Source organism: Rutidosis leptorrhynchoides, chromosome 6 (genome assembly GCF_046630445.1).
Source record: "Rutidosis leptorrhynchoides isolate AG116_Rl617_1_P2 chromosome 6, CSIRO_AGI_Rlap_v1, whole genome shotgun sequence".
Lineage (NCBI taxonomy): Eukaryota > Viridiplantae > Streptophyta > Magnoliopsida > Asterales > Asteraceae > Rutidosis > Rutidosis leptorrhynchoides.
Genome location: NC_092338.1, coordinates 349951621 through 349971807, shown reverse-complemented (window position 1 = coordinate 349971807; position 20187 = coordinate 349951621). Strand labels below are relative to the sequence as shown.

At 31.4% G+C, this 20187-nt stretch overlaps 1 protein-coding gene across 1 annotated transcript in view; it reads right to left on the bottom strand.

Annotated features, from left to right (window-relative positions):
• LOC139854783 (uncharacterized) overlaps window positions 1-20187 on the bottom strand; it is a 53146-nt gene that overhangs the window by 27250 nt on the left and 5709 nt on the right. The window lies entirely within an intron of this gene.

The window sequence follows — 20187 nt, the reverse complement described above, 5'->3', positions numbered from 1 at the left end:
CGTGGACATATGTACAGATTTTAGCATGATAACCAATTCTATTGCCTAAGCCTTGGATAATTGGGAAAAGTGGACTGTATAAAGAGTTGAATTTGATGACCGATTGTGAAAATTCGATACAGGATGACTTAGAAATGCGAAATTTGACTTGGATAATTGGATTGACAGCGAAGATTTGTGGATTCAAGTTATTGACCAGTGGATATGATGGTAATTTGCATTGTATTAGACGTGAGTAAACGTTAGAAATTCCATATGCATGCACTTTTTTGAAGAAAGACGGTGGGTATTGGAAGTAAGATTTTCTATTTTGGGTTGATTATTGTGAAAGACTTAGTTGAGTTTATGGTTTGTTGACCGTAGTTGACCCGATTCCGAGGACGGAATCTCTTTAAGGGGGTAGATTTGTAACATCCTGTTATCGGGCCTAGCTGAAATGACCCTTTTGACCTTGGGTGTGATTGTATGTTATTATAATAATTATATGTTTATAATTATTTGGTTGTTTAGTTGAGACCAGTTTGTGACAAGGGTCACAGAACAGGTTCGTTTGTTTAATTTGGACTCCGTTAGGGCCGCCTAACGAGGTACGAAAGATATCAGATAACTGATAAATACCCGTGTGTTGTGGGATATGGGGTTTTAACCCCAAATAAGTGTTTTGTGCTGCCCTTTCCTCTCATTTTCTTCCTCCCTCTAGAAATTTCCTAAACCAAACCGTACCCACTTCATCTCCTATCTCAAACCCTAGATTCCTAAATTGTGTTCTAGAGCTCAAATTGTTCATACCATCTTGTTTCTTACAGATTACTGAGTCTATCAAGGTAAGTAACATGTGTTTTTGTGTTCAATTCGTTGTTAAATTCATGGTTTTGTGTGAGTTTTGTAAAAAGCTTGAATTTGTGTCAAAACAAGTAATTTAAGTGTTGTTATGGTCAAATTGTTGTGGGTTTTGAGTCTATAACAAGTAGTGAACAAGTTGTGGTCGATTTTGGTGTTTAAAACGAGCTCTAGATCGAGATTTGAGGATTTCATCGTGAAGTCCGTAGCCTTTGTTCAGTTTCTGAGGAAGATGAACACAGTCGGCCGACTGTCGGTCGACAGTCGACCGACTGAGGGTGAACCGACCGGCTGGAGAGTGAACCGACCGACTGAGTTTGACTTTCAGCCGATTATGGAAATACCAAATAAGTCGACCGATCGGGAAAGTCAGTCGACCGGTTGTGTCAACAGTCGACCGACTGTCTACGTCAGTCGACCGATTGAGGAGACAGTCGACCGACTGTGTGCCCAGGGCAGAATGTTTTACCAAAGTGCCTTTTTCTAGCCGTTATGCTGCCCGTTTGTATTTTGGTGTTCAGGATGTTAATTTTGAAAGTGCATAAGTGTTAGGTGGACTTTTAGCGGCGCTTTTGTGACTGATTTTCTGTACTGTGTTGTTTTGTGTTAACGGATAGAAACTAACTTGATTTGCCTTATGTTCAGGTGATAAGGATAAGGAAGAAGCTCAGTGATAGTTTATCTGAGCTGGTTGCTGGTAGTCGGTGAGTGGGATTATCTCTGGGTGTAGTATAGAATAGCAAGTTGCGCTACTATGTTTATATTATCGATAGTTGCCATGATTAGTAGTTATGTTATATAGTTGATCGCAGTTAAGGTTGCCACGCTTTTAGTAGTATTAGTTGCCTGTAGTAGTAGTAGTAGTAGTAGTAGTAGTAGTAGTAGTAGTAGTAGTAGTTGACTGGTTGTATGTGCACAAGTTGTTGTTGTTGTTGTTGTTGGAACCTATTGTTGTTAGGTTCAGTTCAGAGAGGTCAACCTAGTTGTGGTTGGGTCTAGTTGGCTACTGTTTGTTGAGTATAGTGCTGAATGACGCATCACCTGCGTGTGGATGACTATACTGGGGATTCAGTAGTAAAGACTATCGGTAGACGCTAGACTGATCAGCTAGTGGTCGTGTGCCCGTACAAGCCGCCGATCCTCTAGTTGGAGCACAGTTGCTAGTTGTTGTTTGTTGTATGTGGATGCATATAGCTGTTGATATAGGAGTGCAAGTTGGTACTGTATGCTAGACCTTTTGATAGTTCCATTCACTTAGCCTTGTGCTAACCCCTCACCTCCTCCATTGCAGGTTTTGGATCTTAGTACTGGTAGGGACGGGAGTCGCGTGGAAGATATGTTTGACAAGACGAACTCTGATGTCTTAAATTTTATAAATATGTAACTAGTCGTTTAATGTAACACCGGTGGTTTGTAATGAAGTAGTTAACTAAGGGTATTTATGTAAATTAAGTCTTCCGCTGTGATTTAAAAAAAAAAATCTAGGGTGTTACAAAGGGCCGGAAAAATAAGTCAACGTGATGAAATGCCACAAAATGTCATTCAAGTATGTGAAGTATTTGACATTTGGGGTATTGACTTTATGGGTCCATTTCCAAAATCTCATAATAATCTCTACATTCTCGTTGCCATTGATTATGTATCTAAATGGGCGGAAGCACAAGCTCTCCCAACTAACGATGCACGAGTTGTAGTCAACTTTTTAAAACGTCTTTTTGCAAGGTTTGGAACACCGAAAGCTTTAATAAGTGATCGGGGAACTCATTTCTGTAAAAATAAACTTGAGAAAGTTCTCAAAAGATATGGAGTAATTCATAAAATCTCCACTGCATATCATCCACAAACAAGTGGACAAGTTGAAAATACCAACCGAGCTTTAAAACGTATTCTAGAGAAAACCGTAGGATCAAATCCGAAGGAATGGTCCATTAAATTGGAGGATGCACTCTGGGCTTTTAGAACAGCCTACAAAACTCCAATTGGAACCACACCTTTCAGACTCGTTTATGGAAAAGCATGTCATCTTCCAGTAGAAATTGAACACAAAGCATTTTGGGCTTTGAAGACATGTAATCTTGATTTACATGAATCCGGACGTCTACGATTAAGTCTATTAAAAGAATTAGAAGAATTAAGACATGAAGCATACGAAAATTCGTTAATCTATAAAGAAAGAACGAAGAAATGGCATGATAAAAGAATCAGAAGTTCAAAAGAATTTAAAGAAGGCGACATAGTTCTTCTTTTCAATTCACGATTCAAGCTATTTCCTGGAAAATTGAAATCAAGATGGTCTGGACCATTCATAGTCAAAAGAGTTTTCCCATACGGAACAGTAGAATTAATAAATTCAAATGGGATTGAATTTAAAGTTAATGGTCACAGAGTTAAACACTACATAGATAGTCCGATGGAAGTCGACAACGAAGTTAATCACAATTTCGACACCACAGCTAACTAAGTGTGGGGAGAATCAAGTCTTTAAAGGATAATATGTATTTCTGTTAGAGTTAGATTTTCTGTTTTCGTGTAGTTCTCGAAAATGGAACCCGAATGGTCTTTCCCTAGCAGATCCTAAAGAACTAGTCTTCTCCCCCCATTCTGAATTTTTATTTTTTAGGTTTTACAAAATGAAGACTTCCTGTGAACTGAACCATGGTCTAATGCTACACGCTTTGATTACTAAACGTAATAATGACACACTACCGAGTGAACTGGTATCAGTAATCAGAGAAAAATTGGACGGAGTAAGAAAAGAATCCAGATGTGAAGATAATAAGTTACAATTTGGTAAAGGAAAATCAAAATCCGCAGCGAAAAGAAGAGCACGGCACCTTGAAAGATGTCACAGATGCGAAAAATGGTCACACGAAGGTAAATGTTCAAATAATCAAACCTATTCAAACACCGAATTTGTTACTTTATGTAGAGATGGACCGTTCATATGTTTAGAAGAAAAAACATTAAATGCTCAAGGTTACGCCTATGTAGCCATGGAAAATCAATTAGTCCGACTATCTTATGAGTGGCTAGAGCATATCACTAAGAAATCTATTTCACAGGTAAGTTTGTATAGTTTTCATTTTCATTTTTTTTATTTTTATTTTTATTTTTAACCTTTTGATAATAAACGCTAAATTGTTCGCTATAAAGTATTAAATTGGTATTCGATGAAATTAGGTCTTGCGACTGAAATTGTTGATATCATACAAAAAAATTTTTTACATCACTGCGAAATTTAACGTTTATTCTTAAGGTATAAATATCTTTAATCAATCAACTCAAAATATTTCAAAAATTCGTCATGAGTTAAATTAGGTCATGGAACCGAAATTACTTTACCGAAAAGAGGGGCGCATATTTTTGATAATATTTGATTGATTAAAGTAGGATAAAAGCCAAAAAGATTTTTAATTTTATTTTTACCATATTTTTAAAATTAATATTAAATTAATATTGTGCAATTTTCAAAATTAATATATTTAAAATTGTAAATATTTGAAAAATTAATATTTTTAATATAAGTTTGTATGTATAAAAACAAAAATATAATTTAAGTTTGGTGTGAATTTTTAAAATATGAATTTTTAATTTTATGCATTTTAAATTTAAGTTTGGTGTGAATTTAAAAAACAAAAATTTACTTTATTTCGCTAAGTTAAAAATATGATTTTTTAAAATTCGTCGTAAGTTGAAGACTAGGTCGTTGAACCGAAATTGCTTTACCCGAGGAAGGGACGAGAATTTTTATTATCATTATTTTTAATCTTATTGATTTAAAGTATGCTAAAAACATTAAAAAACCCAAAAATCTTTGCTTTTAAAACCGCGCTTTAAATAGACAAATTTTAAAATTTTGTCGAAGGACGGACTAGGACATCAATCCGAAACGACCTCGTCCTAAATAACAAGGGAAACAAAATTTTAAAATTAATTAATTAATTGTTTTATAAGTTAAGGTTTTTATAAAAAAAAAAAAGACTCCGCGACTCGCGGAGTTTTAAGGGGAAATTTACCGCAACTCGCGGAGAATGCAAATTCCAGGAAAAAAATAAAACGCAAAGATCAGATCAGTTGCACACAACCACACCACAAAACTGCGAAAACACACTCAAAAACACACACAAAAATCGTATTTTTTCACCATTTTTCATCAAATCTTTAACAATAACATGTTGAGAAGGATGCTATCAAGGAATTACTCAAGGAAAACGGTAAATTTCTACACCTAAACACCATTTAATCCGAAAATTAGTGTTCTTGAACAAATTTATACCCAATTCAATTTTGATGCTTTTTAGTGTAATTATGCTTAAATTGCTTATGTATTATGCTTGTATAACCTAGATTGATGCTATTTAACATGATTAGAAGCCTTAAACTTCAAATTTTGAGTAATCTAGGGTTTGTGTTCTTGAGCAATTTGGGGCTTTTTGATATAAACAGGTTATGGCCGATTTTTGTCATGAATTATTGCTAAATTAAGTAATGTAACATGTTTAGGTAGTTAAATGATACAAACTTTGAGCCTAAACATGATTTTTGAGAATTAAAGTAGACTTTTTCAAGTCTAAAATTCATGAACTTGATTTTTGAGAGATAATTCCATTTGAACTTATTTAATTACTAATAATGATTATTTTGACATGTTATTTGAGTTGAATGCTTATGAACTTGGCGAACATTTTCGTATATGCTTATTTGAAAAAGTGTAGATTTGATAAAAATATGAAAATAAGCATAAGTTTGATATAAATTGAACATGTCATTGTAATTATTTTGATTGATGATTTTGCTGACACTAATGCATATTTGGATTCACAAAAATTGTGTTTGATGTGTTTTGCAGACTGAAAGGGGTGAATCTTCTTCCCAAGCTCGCATTGCTCCTCCTGAGAATGCGAAACAATAAGATGTTGATAACTATTACAAACAAGATATACCTCATCCAGTTATGAAATTTTCAGATATGCATGTGGAAGATTTGCACCCAAACTTGAGATTAGACAGACGTTGGATAGATTATCCAAAATACCAAAGGAGCTTGCACACTCTTCATTCTAAAGCTGTTAAAGTACCTAGGGTAATAGAATGGGAACCGTTAGAAGCCGTAGGATTGGGCGAACGGATTAGAGAATTACTTACACAGAGGTATGGTAATTCTACTTTTAACGATTGGGTACGATTATTCAACATGCGTAGACCAGTATATAAAGTATGGTGTGAAGAATTATTGTGTAGTATAGAAATAAATGATCGAGTAGCTAGTTTAACCAATCGAACTTTTATTAGATTTTTGTTAGGAGGTTCGATGCGCCACATGTCTCTACTAGACATGGCTCAGGCTTTACGTATATACGCCTGAGGAGCTAGCATCTGCCGATTGTCGAGGGTTGATATTAAATGGTAGGAAGATTGATGAAAATTTTGATACGCATGGTGTATGGAGTCAAATGACTAGTCATCACCGATTTAAAGGGGGAAATTACTCTTATTTGGATATAGATAGAGCTGAGTTAAGAGTAATCCATAGGTTTCTAGCGAACTCGATTACACAGCGAGGTAAAAATAAGGAAAAGGTAAATGAGCAAGATTTATTTTACCACATGTGTATTCGAGACCCACAAAGCGCTGTAAGTATACCTTATTGTGTGGGTTATTATTTATCGGCTATGGTTAGGGGGATGAGACCGCACAGTATAATAGGAGGTGGTATATTTATTACATTAATTGCTGAGTATCTCGATGTGGATATAAGTCGGGGGGGATTATTAATCGAAGAACCAGAATCCCACGATACAATTGGTTTAAATGTATATCATGGTGCTAAGGTTTTGAAGAGGTGAAATAACGCCGCAGTATAATATAATGGAAGACATCCACAAGTTGAAAGAAATCAACAGCCAGGTAATGTGGGAGGGGGAAATGAAATGACAGAAATGCAAAGGTTTATAGCTTCACAAGAATATGAAAATGCTAGACATCGAGCATTTGAAGATTGGCAAGTTCATCAAAACCACATCATAGCTCATTGCCAACATATAGGTAGAAACTATATTCCTACTCCAAAGCCCGTATTTCCTCCCTGGTCTATAGAGATCCAACCACCGTATCCTACTTATAACCCAGCTGAAGCATTTTATAACACATACGGTTATGCATGGAACCCCTACTGGTATCAGTATCAACCCTAGTTTATTTAGTTTTATTTATTTTTGTAATGTTACTACATTTAACACTCATGTTAATATTGTAATAGTTTTTATAATTTTCTAACTTTTATTATTAGATTTTAATAATTTTTGAATGTGGGGTAATATACCAAACTTCAAAAATATGTATATATGTTTGCAGTTTATCTTATGTACACAACAGGATAAAATAACGCATTTTAAAATACTGGCATTAAGTTCAGCAAAAGCCACTAATTTTGACGACAAGATGAAAAATAAATGTGATGTAACAACAAGACGGAATGAACAAATGATGTGCACCATTTATCATTCAACACAAACAACAATATGTTTGGAAACTTTGGTAAAATTTAATCATTTTTCTAAGCTAATCACCCTCAATAATTTAAATTGTTACTGATTTCTTGCAAATGAGGGCATTGCAAGATCTTAAGTGTGGGAAGGGGGTTAAATTCTTTCAGATTTTAAAATTTTTTTATTTAAACACTTGGTTACCATTAAAAATACTAGTAACGCAGTAGTTGTATTAGAATCTAGTGCTCTTTGATAATAAAGAACAGCCCTAGTCTTATATACTGACTACCCAATTCTAGTAAAAATTTTCAAAATTTTCAATTAAATGAACTCAAAATCATGTTTATACATATTTATGAACGATAAAACTAGGTGTTAACACCGAAATTATTGTTACCTTGGAAATGACATAAATTGAGAAACAAATCAAAATGTTAGAATTCATTTAAAATGGAATAGAGGACAATAAAAAGGCAAATAAAAGAAAATAAAAGCCAAGTGTAGGAAAATTTACCAAGTTATTTTAAACATATGTCACATATTTCTGTAACAAATAATTGAAGATACTTTTGCTTTGAACTAAACTAAACAGTTTTACCCGAGTTACTGTAAGAAAGATGGATCTACACGATGAATCAATTCCATCATTAAAAGGAAGTAAAGTCTTCCGAAAAAGAAACGTGCTTCTTGATTTAGGTCATGAAGTTGTCGTCCAGACCAGCTGTAGGTTGACGAAAAACTTAGAAAAGTCATCACTAAAATCAGCAGGAAATCCACGGACCTCAGCATAAAACAGGGTCACCAAGTGTTCAGACTTATCCTAACCATGAGAGGATCTGTCTCGTACAATGGGGGGCACCGTGCAAATTAGCTTGATAAGACTAATGAATCAGATCCCCAGAAAGGATAATCTCCTTAAAAATCAAAAATCAGCTTTTAAGACTGATATTACTCAATCCTAGAGATTGACCTTAAAGATTGAGAATTACAAACTCATGGAATTCAATGATATCTACACTCTAGCTTGAACGAGAAAATATTTTGATCAAAATTTCAAACCGATTTGTTTTCTGAAAACCTATTTTCAATGCGTTCATTACCATTGAATGTAAAATCTTAGAAATTCAACTGGAATTCATTAGGTCACCTGAACCAAATCGGGTGTCAACCGTAAGAACGGTGGTTGCATAGCATGGTCGAAGATAGGACCTTGTGTCAGACCGAAAAATTATAAGGGTGAGCTTTACTATTGCTCCTACAAAGGATAGATAATTGCGTTCGACACGTTATAGACCATAATTAAAAGTATGTCAAGGGACATTGCCTTAACAATTACTTGTTTAACGCTTTACTTTACAACTGGACGGTAGTTTACCGAAAGGTAATATACGGGGCAAGTATACTGGACGTGTTGCTTTCCTAATACAAGGTTAGCAAGTGGGTGACACAAAACCACAAGTTTTGAGCTAAAATTTTCAAATCTGAAACCCACCAAACCCACAAAAATATTTTGCAAACACCGGTGAAGGGTTATTCCGAAAAACTTAGCTAGGGTAAAAGCTAGAATGAATTTTCAAAAAATCAAATGTTTTCATAAAGATCCAATTTCCTTAATGGATCTAAATTTTTATAGTCATGTGAGATTGTAAACCACATCGTTACTACCATTGTTTATACCGCCGTATAAAAATCACTGATGTACAAAGTGTGAAGAATAAAGAAGTGATTCTAGTATTTCAAGACTATATTGCTTGAGGACAAGCAACGCTCAAGTGTGGGAATATTTGATAATGCTAAAAACGAACATATATTTCATAGCATTATTCCTCAAGAAAGACAAGCTTTTAGTTGCAATTGTTCTATTTACAAGTGATATTCGTTTAAATAATAAAAGGTGAAGACAAAAGATAGATTCGACGAATTGAAGACGCAAACGACCAAAAAGCTCAAAAGTACAAAATACAATCAAAGAGGTTCCAATTATTGATAAGAAACGTCTCAAAATTACAAGAGTACAAGATTCAAAACGCAAAGTACAAGATATTAAATTGTACGCAAAGACGTTCAAAAATCCGGAACCAGGACCAGAGTCAACTCTTAACGCTCGACGCAACGGACTAAAAATTACAAGTTAACTATGTATATAAATATAATATAATATATAATTAATTATATAAATTATATATATATTATATTTATATATTAAAATCGTCGACAGACTAGGATCCAAACTTGTGTGAGCTGGTTTTACGAACTCCGCGATTTGCGGAGTTTGTAGTGGAAAAATGCCGCGACTCGCGGAGAGACCCTGGACAAAAATGCCTATAAAAGCCAGCGCATTCTGAACGTAAAATATATCTTTTTCTTCATTCATCAATGTAGTATATATATATATATTTATATTTTAATTTTAAATCCTAATAATAAGGGTATGTTAGCGAATGTTGTAAGGGTGTAAGTCAAAATTCTGTCCGTGTAACGCTACGCTATTTTTAATCATTGTAAGTTATGTTCAACCTTTTTATATTAATGTCTCGTAGCTAAGTTATTATTATGCTTATTTAAAACGAAGTAATCATGATGTTGGGCTAAAAATACTAAAATTGGGTAATTGGGCTTTGTACCATAATTGGGGTTTGGACAAAAGAACGACTCTTGTGGAAATTAGACTATGGGCTATTAATGGGCTTTATATTTGTTTAACTAAATGATAGTTTGTTAATTTTAATATAAAGATTTACAATTGGACATCCCTATAAATAACCATATACACTCGATCGGACACGATGGGCGGGGTATTTATATGTACGAATAATCGTTCATTTAACAGGACACGGGAATGGATTAATAGCCACTAGAATTATTAAAACAGGGGTGAAATTATGTACAAGGACACTTGGCATAATTGATAAAAAAGTATTAAAACCTTGTTACAGTTTAAGTCCCCAATTAGTTGGAATAATTGACTTCGGGTATAAGGATAATTTTACGAGGATACTCGCAATTTATATTTATGACTGATGGACAATTATGGACAAAAACCAGACGGACATATTGAATAATCCAGGACAAAGGACAATTAACCCATGGGCATAAAACTAAAATCAACACGTCAAACATCATGATTACGGAAGTTTAAATAAGCATAATTATTTTATTTCATATTTAATTTCCTTTATTTTATATTTAATTGCACTTCTAATTATCGCACTTTTATTTATTGTTATTGTATTTAATTGCACTTTTAATTATCGTACTTTTTAATTATCGCAATTTTATTTTATCGCACTTTTATTTATCGCAATTTCATTATCGTTATTTACTTTACGCTTTAAATTAAGTCTTGTATTCATTTTTAATATTTTACATTAGGTTTTAACTGCGACTAAGTTTTAAAATCGACAAACCGGTCATTAAACGGTAAAAACCGGAAGAATCAGATCTTATAGATTTCCAAGATTTTATTTTAAATCTCTTGAATTCCGGAATTCAACCATGACTACGTTAAAAGTTATGACGAAATTTATTTTCTTCATTCCATTATTTTGTGATAACTTCACTAGTACGCTTCACATAATCAAATTATTTTATCTATATTACTCAATGTTGATAAAACTCTATTTATCAACTCATAATTGTCATGAAAACATACTTATTGTCATCCATGGCCATCCCACTCAAATTTCGGGACGAAATTTCTTTAACGGGTAGGTACTGTGATGACCCGGGAATTTCCGACCAAATTTAAACTTTAATCTTTATATGTTTCCGACACGATAAGCAAAGTCTGTAATGTTGAGTCTCAAAAACTTTGAACTGTGTTCATGTATACATTTGACCCTTGACCATTCCCGACGATTTACGAACAATTGTGTGTAAATAAATATGTAAACATATATATATATATATATATATATATATATATATATATATATATATATATATATATATATATATATATATATATATTTATGAATTCAATACATAAGTAATATTAATTATGTTAATGGATATTAAGGATTCAATATATTATAGTTACTAAACATAATATAATTAATAAGATACAATTTAATCATTTGAATTGGAAATTGTAAAGTAATATACAAAGTAATTAAGTTGTATTAAAGTGAATCTATATATATAGTGTATAAATATTAAATTTTATGTTATACAATTATTAAAACCTAAATAATTAATAAATGGTAATATTAATATATAAACTATAATTGCAAGTTAATTCTAGTTGTTAGATTATTATTATATACATTATTATTTAATACCGGTACTATTAATATTATTAAAAGTTTATAACATGAAATTTATACATTTAATTTATTATGTTATTGTTATTATTAATAATATAATTATCAAGGTTAATATCATTAATATCATAACTAATGATAAAATTTTAATCTTAGTATTTATGATTAATATAAATATTATCATTGAATATTATTATTACCATTATCATTAATAATTAGTATTATTATTATAAACTTATTATAAATATCATTTTTTGTATAATTATTAAATATTTAATATTAATGTGAAAATTCATAGAGATAGATAGGATTCTGTTTCCTTTCACTTTCAAGCAATATACAAGTTTGTTTGTGTCTCCAAATTATTAGATATCTATACCAAATATCGTACAAAGTTGTTTCACATCCCTTTCTACTTTAACACATCTTGATACCTGCTTCAATCCATCTAGATCCTAAATATACACATAGCCATGACACACAAACAAAAACCCATGAGAACTAATTGTTTAGTCGAACAACACCTATTACCATTAAATCTCAATCACCACCGGCCATCTTCCTTAATCTCTACAACATAAACCACCACACCACCATAAGCAACACCATAAGCAGCTGCAATGTTCTTTCTGTCTAATCCGCACAACAAAGATCATCATGATTACCACTCCATGTTGCTGCTGCTGTATGCCCATCGACAACCACCTACTCTTACTATTATTTTCTGTTAAATAAACACCACCACAAGTCAATCATTACTAAAATCTTCTACTGCAACCATTCAATTTCTGGTTCACTGTTACCACCTGTCATCAAGTCATCATTCATCCTTCACCCTGTCACCTAACACCATTAAACTGGACTGTTAAGGCTTGTCTTACGATTACTACTTGAACCAGGCTGTAGGATAGTCTCCTTACAACAATAACTTGCTGCTATGCATGTGTTTCTACTGCAGCTACTATATATTTACCTGCTCAAAACAATCCAGTATATATAAATAGCTTTTAAAAGATCAAAATCATAACCAATTATATTTTCTTGATCAAGTCATACATGAAGCTATACTAGTTATATTTTGGACAAACCCAACCCACCTTCAATCAACACCCTGCAAACCACCATGAACCACTATAATTTACTACTACAATTATAAATCAACAAGACCCTGAATCAAATCTGAAAAAAATTGGAGCTGCAACTTACATTTACTTAATCTCTGATCGAAGTACACTTTCAAATATCCATCATCAAACTGTCGACATCTTCTGAACGAAATAGGAGTACCCATCCAAATCCTTCAAATCTGTTAGTCAAACAGCAGTTCATGAAAATCCAATCAGGGATTTGACAAAAATCACTAACTATCAAACTGAAACCTTCCTACTATTACCAATTGTGTCGATCTAATAAAAATACAGAGGACTTTTAGAGGGATGAAGAGATTAAAGGAATAATAAGGAATCAATTACCTGCTATTGATAAGGTTTGACAAACGGGAATCACAAGATCAAAATCTTCTATTTCCTATTCGTATTCAAACCCAAAAATCCACCGAAAGACTGCTGTATTTTTTTCTTTTGTGTCTGCTATAATCGGGAACCGATGAGGATGAAGATCGATAATGATGATGATGATTGTTGATGGATTAATTCGATGGTGATGGTGATAATTTTCTCTGCGTGTTTCTATCTCGATCTGCTTTTGAGAGCAGATAAAACCCGTGACCTTTTATAAGAGGTATAACTATAATTATTATTATTATTATTATTATTATTATTATTATTATTATTATTATTATTATTATTATTATTATTATTATTATTATTATTATTATTATTATTATTATTATTATTGTTATTATTATTGTTATTATTATTGTTATTGTTATTATAAATTAGGATTATGTTAAAATTGATGATATAATTACTAATATTATGATTTTAGTTATTATTATGTAATATTGTTATGAATTAAAAGTATTATTATTATTATTAATAAAAAGTATGATTTTTATTATTATTACGAATATGATTATTATTATTATTGTTACTACGAAAATAACATAACTTATTATTATTTTCACTTTTATAATTATTAGTAATATTATCATTAACATAAGTATCATTATCAACAATATCATTATTATTATTATTATTAGTATTATCATTATTAATAAAGTTATTATTATTATTATTATTATTATTATTATTAGTAACTTATCATTATCAAAACTATCATTTTAACAAATAAATATTAGTTTCATAAAAGATATTTATTACATTTACTAATTGAGATAATATTCCATATAACTATATATCAAATAGGCTAACATTTAAAATACTTATACAATATCGATTTTTAAATATAATACAAAACACATATGTATATAAATATGTATATAAATATGTATATAGATATCAAGATAACTAAAAGTATAGATATTAATGATTGTAATGATATAAATATAAAATATATATATATATATATAACATATAAGTTAAGATATGATATGATTTACATAAATAAAGAATATGTTTTAATGAAATTTAGAATAAATCCTAAATAACTACAAAGATATATAAAAAGATATAACTAATAAATTTATATGTGTTCGATTACAATTATGTATATTAATAAATATACAAATGATATAGGTTCGTGAATCCGAGGCCAACCCTGCATTGTTCAATGTCATCATATGTATTTTTACTACAAAATACAGTATTGTGAGTTTCATTTGCCTTTTTACCCTTTATATTTTTGGGCTGAGAATACATGCGTAATTTTTATAAATGTTTTACGAAATAGACACAAGTAATCGAAATTACATTATATGGTTGAATGATCGAAATTGAATATGCCCCTTTTAGTCTGGTAATCTAAGAATTAGGGAACAGACACCCTAATTGACGCGAATCCTAAAGATAGATCTATCGGGCCCAACAAGCGCCATCCAAAGTACCGGATGCTTTAGTACTTCGAAATTTATATCATGTCCGAAGGAGGATCCCGGAATGATGGGGACATTCTTATATGCATCTTGTGAATGTCGGTTACCAGGTGTTCAATCCATATGAATGATATTTTTGTCTCTATGCATGGGACGTATGTTTATGAGAATTGGAAATATGAAATCTTGTGGTCTATTAAAATTATGAAATGATTATTTATGTTAAACTAATGAACTCACCAACCTTTTGGTTGACACTTTAAAGCATGTTTATTCTCAGGTACGAAAGAAATCTTCCGCTGTGCATTTGATCATCTTAGAGATATTACTTGGAGTCATTCATGACATATTTCAAAAGACGTTGCATTCGAGTCGTTGAGTTCATCAAGATTATTATTAAGTCAATTATAGTAAGATATATCACGAAATGGTATGCATGTTGTCAACTTTCGATGTAATGAAAGATTGTCTTTTCAAAAACGAATGCAATGTTTGTAAAATGTATCATATAGAGGTCAAGTACCTCGCGATGAATTCAACTGTTGTGAATCGTTTATAATCAATATGGACTTCGTCCGGATGGATTAGGACGGGCCTTCACAATTGGTATCAGAGCGGTGGTCTTAGCGAACTAGGTCTTGCATTAGTGTGTCTAACTGATAGTTGTTTAGATGCATTAGTGAGTCTGGACTTCGACCGTGTCTGCATGTCAAAAGTCTTGCTTATCATTCTAGTCGGAAATCATCTGCTTATCATCCTTAGGAAATTACCTGCTTATCATTCTTAGGGAATCATTTGCCTATCATTCTAAGTCTAGACACATCTTACTGCAATGACTGCACGAATAGTGTATAGACAATTCATATCTTAGCGTATCTGACAATTCATATCTTAGCATATCTGTTACTGTAGACTTTACCTGACAGCTTCCGTAGATTCCTCCGTAACTTATGGGATTTTAGTATTATATATGCATATGTAAATTATGTATTGCAGGGTACTAGTCTACATCCTATAATCTGTTTCTTATCGAAAATTCTTCATCTGATCGTATGAGATGAATCCCTCAACCAGTTCGAGTCCCTCAGATTTCGATAGCTATTCTGATAGTTATTCTGACAGCTATTCCGACATGGATATTCACCTAAGCTCCGAAAGTGGTGTTACCAGAATGAATCAACCAATCAGCCATTATCAATTCATCTGATGGGTTCGTTGTTGACTTAATTAATGGAAATGCGCAGAAGGCAATCCCTTCCACCAACCGAATTCACCTCTTGACAATGAACCTGAAGCGTTTACCGGCGAACCGGTTCGAGAAACCATTTTCAGTCTCATTTCCAGGGTAACTCAACAAGATTATATTCTATCCACAATGCTGAACCTTATTCATCCGCTCGTTCTGACCGACAATCATCCTGGAGTAATAAGTCAACGAACTTCGCGCTCGAATAATCAATTCGGAGAACATGGTGCAAAATGTACCAGCTTCAGCAACATCACTGGCACCAACAGTACAATCAATAACATCACCAGTACCATCAACAATCCATGCTTCAATATCATCATATGTACTTTGAGTATGATCTTCGTTCTACGTATCGTTCTACCTCATTTATCTTCGTTCGACATGGCGATTATGTAATCTCTAATGTTTTAGAGATTATGTACTCTAGTTCTAACTGTAAATCAGATGAGTTTAATGTCATATTAACTCATTAAATCCCTAATTACATCTGAAGAAAATATATATGTATATGTTTTCATAAAGATTGTAATTAAAAATTCTTTTGTACAAACTGTTAATGGTGAAAATATTTTAACGGGTAGGTAATACCCGAGGAATATTTAGATTTCACATTAATAAGTTACACTGTACATTCTTCGAATTTGATTCAACGATCATTTACTATCCTATTTACAACCACCGATATACGTATCTGTTCACCGCAAAATAACCCTTTTCATTCAATTTCATATTTGGATTTTGATCTATCAGAATCCAACAAGTGGCATAATGAAGAAATAATGGACATAATAAAAATTGATTAGAAACAGACTAATTAACAATATGAAATTTTGTTAAGAAACCACGCTAACAAGATCCTAGCTAATTGTTCCTAGCTAACTGTTAATTCCGTATTACATTTTATTTTACCGCAGTTCATTTATCGCATTTTACATTCTCGCAATTTCATTTATCGTCATTTAATTTATGTTATTTACTTTACGCACTTTATTATTCGTCATTTAATTTCTGTATTTATTTTACGCACTTTAAATATCGGGACACGTATACAAGGTTTTGACATATCATATCGACGCATTTATATATATTATTTGGAATAACCATAGAAACTCTATATGCAGTAATGATTGAGTTCTCTATACAGGGTTGAGGTTGATTCTACAATAATATATATAATTTGAGTTGTGATCGAGTCTGAGACATATACGGGTCATGACACGTATTAATTAATTCGAATATTGTATATTAAACTATATATGAATTATTGGACTGTTACTGTGGACTATCGACTGTGGACTAATAACATTGGACAATTAAAATGAATTAAAATATTGATTATAACCTATGAAACTAAACATTCTTCAAGTTTGCCACTTGAATTCATCTTAAACTCCATTTGTATCTCGACGATTACAATCTGCGTTCAACTCTTTCATAATTCTTGAAAACACCTCAATCGAGAGGATGAATCAACCACACTTCATCTACGGAAGAAAAGATTGATGCATATAGTTATGCACCTGAAAAACACTCGGAACTTGAGTAAACGTTTAACACGTATCTGTGCTAGCTCCTTTGGCGTTGCTATTACCGAAAATAACTTGGCAATTCCTTTCCAAATTGGCCAATTTTGTCACAGCTCCAACAAATCAACATTTACCTTTCATTCTAATAAGCCTTATTATAACCTTGATATATATGCGTGCTCTTTTATTGTTACCGGGGAACCTTTTATATCCCACCATATTATCAGTAGACGTACCAGCAACCTCGTTTCTCCTTGAGTTAAATCCCTCCGACAAATCACTATACTTATCTATTGAAGTCTTATCATGAACTCATCGACATCTTGAAACGAGAACTGTCATATCAATTACCGAGAATTAGCAATCAGCATTTCGAATCTCGCAGCGCTTTTACATCAACAGTTATATGTACACATATAACATTTATCTCTTAGAATTATGATCTTTCATCTGAAATTCTGAAAAGCACTCAGTCTACGAATTAACACTTCAAAGTTGAAAAAGCTGAATGAAGCAGCAGAAACTATAGACAACTGTAAACTACCTTAATCGTCGGAAGTTAGATGATAAAGAATAGAATGTTGGCAAAGCTCAAAAAAGTTGGAACTGGGAAATGGATTGAGCAAACCATAAAGGAAGCTGTGAACAAATCACAAGGACTAAACTTGTACATTAAGAATCCTGATGATTCTGTTTCTGATGAATTCTTTAGCGAATACCTTACTTCTGAATCCAAACTCTTGCGGACAAATTTTCTTCATCGTACTTCGATATTAGAAATTCCAAGATATTATCGTATCTTTCATTATAAATATCCTCCATATTTCTGAAAATATTTTCATAACTATTCTTATCTGAAATCATTAAGCTCTTCGTGCTATCAGTGTTACATCATATAGAAACTGTTAGTTTCTATATTCTGTAAACTTTCAAACTTAAAATATGAATGTTATTGAAGTAATGTTGGGAACTGATGCATGAGTTAGTATAATATAATGACACTTGATCAACGTGATTATATTACAGTAAGTCATGCTGAGTTTCTAATGGAATGTGATGATTCACAGTACCATCATTATGTGCCATGTTACATGATTCTTTCATTCTACTTAACCTCTAAACATATCAAGAAAATATTTTCTTGATGGTTCTGTCTTTTCCGTAACTTCTAGTAATTTAACAAATTAAATCGTGCTATTACCTTTCCTTTTCGCTTAGAACATTAAGTTATGTTCATTCGAAATTTTATATGTACGAATTCGAGACGTCTTAATCGCTTTACTTCAAGTCGGGGAGAAAAAAAAACATGGAGCCTCGAAATACAAATTGGAGTATAAATCGCAGCAAACAAGAAAGATCATAAACCGTGTATGTCTATGCGAATAGCAAGATAAAGACACGGGAGGATCAGGAATACAATAATCCCTAGAACGTAATAGAAGTAAACAGATTCTTCTGGTGGCAAATGAAAAAGAAAAATTATTGTTGCAATGACCAGAATAATATTCAGAATTAAAACTGAACTAAGCATTTTCACAATCTTTTGGATGTAAGAACTAAGAAAGAAAGTATAGGAATGGTGAGAATACTGGAACGGAGGAGTTTAATTTATAATAGAAATATCAGACAGAGTAATCGAAGCAGATCACCGTATTTAATTAGAGAGATTTTAATTTTCATAAATCCCGAAGAATCAGATCTTATAGATTTCCAAGATTTTCTTTTAAATCTCTTGAATTCCGGAATTCAACCATGACTACGTTAAAAGTTATGACGAAATTTATTTTCTTCATTCCATTATTTTGTGATAACTTCACTAGTACGCTTCAAATAATCAAATTATTTTATCTATATTACTCAATGTTGATAAAACTCTATTTATCAACTCATAATTGTCATGAAAACATACTTATTGTCATCCATGGCCATCCCACTCAAATTTCGGGACGAAATTTATTTAACGGGTAGGTACTGTGATGACCCGGGAATTTCCGACCAAATTTAAACTTTAATCTTTATATGTTTCCGACACGATAAGCAAAGTCTGTAATGTTGAGTCTCAAAAACTTTGAACTGTGTTCATGTATACATTTAACCCTTGACCATTCCCGACGATTTACGAACAATTGTGTGTAAATAAATATGTAAACATATATATATATATATATATATATATATATATATATATATATATATATATATATATATATATATATATATATATATATATATATATATATATATATATATATATATATATTTATGAATTCAATACATAAGTAATATTAATTATGTTAATGGATATTAAGGATTCAATATATTATAGTTACTAAACATAATATAATTAATAAGATACAATTTAATCATTTGAATTGGAAATTGTAAAGTAATATACAAAGTAATTAAGTTGTATTAAAGTGAATCTATATATATAGTGTATAAATATTAAATTTTATGTTATACAATTATTAAAACCTAAATAATTAATAAATGGTAATATTAATATATAAACTATAATTGCAAGTTAATTCTAGTTGTTAGATTATTATTATATACATTATTATTTAATACCGGTACTATTAATATTATTAAAAGTTTATAACATGAAATTTATACATTTAATTTATTATGTTATTGTTATTATTAATAATATAATTATCAAGGTTAATATCATTAATATCATAACTAATGATAAAATTTTAATCTTAGTATTTATGATTAATATAAATATTATCATTGAATATTATTATTACCATTATCATTAATAATTAGTATTATTATTATAAACTTATTATAAATATCATTTTTTGTATAATTATTAAATATTTAATATTAATGTGAAAATTCATAGAGATAGATAGGATTCTGT